This window comes from Schistocerca nitens, chromosome 10, assembly GCF_023898315.1.
Source record: "Schistocerca nitens isolate TAMUIC-IGC-003100 chromosome 10, iqSchNite1.1, whole genome shotgun sequence".
NCBI lineage: Eukaryota > Metazoa > Arthropoda > Insecta > Orthoptera > Acrididae > Schistocerca > Schistocerca nitens.
In genome coordinates, this window is record NC_064623.1 from 24,573,674 (window position 1) to 24,577,204 (window position 3,531).

Genomic DNA, 3,531 nt, shown 5'->3' on the forward strand with positions numbered 1-3,531 from the left:
GTAGTTCGTTTCTCCGTTACTCTTCATTGGACACAATCATGAAAGAAATCATGAAAGTTTAAAATGAAGATCTCAGAGCTTTTAATTTAGCTGTTGACACCGCCATTTGGGGAGAGACGGAAATGGAGGTTCAAAGGAGACTGGATCACTGGAACTGGAATGCAAAATTTAAAGAAGTCTAGTTGACTCTGAGTCAGAGCAAGACAATGGCAATGAGATGGGGACACCCGCACCTTGTAACGTAATGGAAGGAGAGAGGGTCGAACGTGTGAAGAGTGTCAGTTACATGGGTAGTGTCATGTCAAGTGATGGTAGTCTCTAACTAGAAGTTTTGAACACAATAGCAAAAGGATCCAACTTCTACCAAGTATGAAACTAATCTACGACAAGGGGGTCCCTCTAAAAGTCAAACAGACCAAGTATAAAACCTATAAATAAGAGAGAGGAGTGTCAAATATAGGCATGTGGAATGAAGTTCCTTAGGCCAGCTCTACGAAAAACCAGGAAAGAATCGGGAAAGAATATGTAAGGAGGGAACTGCAGGTGACCTTGACCATGGAGGAAAGAATGAGTGCTGTGAGACTTAAGTGGTTAGGTCATGTGAAGCGAACGCTCCCGACTCGAAATGCACGTCAGTATTTGGAGATAGAGGAAGGAGAATAACGACCGACTGGGTAGTCTAGAAACTAGAAAGAGATGCGCAGACCAGGTTAATGAAGGTCTTAAGAGGAGATAAATAACGTGGGATGCTGTGGAGGGAGACACGCTATATCAGGACAGAAATCAATGGAGGTGTATCGTTAACAAAGTTCCTACCCGGATTGCTGGAAGGAAATCCTGACGATGATGGTGATGTAATTAATCTTGAAGGATACTGTCATATCTGAGAGTATGTCATCAACATTAAACTATATAGTAAAACTGCATGTCATTGGGAAATAAAACGGCTGTATATGCCCCTTGTTTTCAACGGTTTGCATTGTCAACAGAGCAAGGGCAAGGTCATGTTGGCTAATGTTACAGTGCACGTTCTCTAATCACCCAGACGGTTGCCCCTATAACCACTGAAAAATCTGCTGCTTCTTTTCAGGAACCACACGTCAGTCTGTCCTCTCTTCTGATGTGGTGGTACCTACGCGATGGCTATGTGAACCGTTGAGGCAAACGAACCACCCCACCTCGTCAAGGTTCATGGTTCATAGGCGGCCCCTCATCAACATTATCATCAGCTATTTATCATCCACTGCTGTGTGTAGATCTTTGTCAAATTTCTGCTTATGTTACGATCTTCAGATTTTCGAATGTAATTTGTGCTTCTAGACATTTTATTACCGTGAAGAATACCACACGGAGTCTCCTCTGCCCATCTCCCATGATTTCGCCTCGTTTTGTGCCCGTCCCATCTCCATTTCAGTTTCGTAACAATCGTTGTCGCTTCCTCAATCCCTGCCTTTTCTCTTAGCCATTTGTTCGTTTTTCTATCCTTTATTGTTATGCCCAACATGTATCTTTCTATCGCTCATTGAGGAAGATCCAATTTTTGAATTGCCTGAGCATTTAATGCCCACGTTTCACTCATGAAAGTTAATACTAGGAATATGCGATGGTTACAGACTTCCTATTTAAGGCACGTTGCAAATTTCCAACTGAGTACAACATTCAATTTCCCAAATGAACTCTAAGCCATTTTTACCCTCCTGTTTATTTTTCTTCTGCAGTCGCACATTCACTTATTGCTTTCATTTGTCCTAAGAATACATATTCGTCAACTGTTCCATCAAGACAGGACAGAATATCTGATCATAAGAAAGAAACTCCGAAGTGATGCACCTTTGGCTGTAGATGGATTCACTTTAAAGACAGCTGACTGTTTCAGGTACTTATGGAGACTTCTTAGTAACAACATTAGAACGGATATGGAAATATATGGCCGTCTAACAACAGTGAACAAAACACTTTTAAGTTTTATCTGTTTGTTAAGAAAAGATCATTTAGTACTAACTTCAAAATTCGCTTGTGTCATTAGATTGTTATACCGGTAAGTTTATACAGATATGAAGCATTGAACTGTACAAACACGGTAACATCATCAAAGTGCCAAAGAAGAGAAGGTTGGACTGGGCTGACCATATGGCAAGAATGACAGAGATTAGACGGCCTAGAGTAGCATTCTGAAGACAATACCAAAAGGACAAACAGTGCACTCGAGAGAAGGAAATGGAACAGGCTGGTGGAGCAGGTGTGTGGCTAATAAGGTCCTTTCCAAACTAAAGTAGATTTCTATAATTTCATCATAATCCTTACTAGTTTCCTGACTGCATTATTTTTGTCTTAGTATAATCAGCCTTCAGGCTTACTATCACATATAATGTGTTCAGCTCCTCCATCAGTTATTGATGTTCTTCTGGATCCGAAGCAAGCAAAACAATTCCGTCTGCAAATGTAAAGTGGTTGAGATAAGATCGATTTATGTTTTTATATGAGGTTCACTCAAAAGAAACCTGGTCAGTGCGTCTACCTTCGCCTTACACGTGAGGTGGCACCACGGAGCTGCGGACATGGTGGCGCCATCAATTGATAGAGAGGCTGACGCGTGACGCGTGCGCACCGTTTGATGTTGCGTAGCGCCAGTGTGGTTTCACGCCGAAGAGAAGGTGGTCATACAAGTTATCGTCCACTACCGAACATGCAGGCGAGTAAGCAGGAACGACGAGGAGTGATTCGATTTTTTGCGGCGGAGGGAGTTGGAAACCGTGAAATGTATTGACGGATGAAGTCTGTGTACCGTGAGTACAGTCTGAGTCGTTCAAGTGTTGTGGAATGGCACAAACGATTCTTCGAAGGGCGCGAGTCACTAGAACACGATGCTCGTCCTGAACAGGCTCATCGTGTCACCACACCGGAAATGGTTGGAGAAGTGAATGCTTTAGTTTTGGACAACCGCAGAGTCACCGTGGACGAGATCCATCGGTTACTGGGTATTAGCGTGGGCACCTCCAACACCATAATGCATCAACACTCGAACTTGTGAAAAAGCTGTGCGCAGTGGGTTTCCCACCAACTGACCGCCGAACAGCGCAGTACTCGAGTGGCGCTGTCTTGGAGTCAGCTGCAACGTTATCATGAGGAGGAATACGGCTTTCTGTCCGGTATTGTCACAGGTGACGAAACATGGTGTCGCTATTTTGAACCAGAAAGCAAGCGTCAGAGCAAGCCGTGGAAACATGCGGTTTCACCACCTCCAAAGAAATCAAAAGGCCGTGCACACCAGTTCTGGTAAGCTCGTGATGTCCTCCTTTTTTGACCACAATGGCCCACTGCTTGTCGAGTAGTTATAAATGTGAGATAAGTCTGCGTATAAATATTTAAATACAAATTCCTGTTCGAACCGAGATACGTCTCTTGTCAACTAATTCCAGTGGCAAACATCGCAAGTGAGGCGTTCTGCATCGTAGTGTGCTTTACTGTGAAAGTTCCTACTGTTAAAATTCCTCCTGTTAAAGTTCCTACTGTTAAAATTCCTCCTGTTAA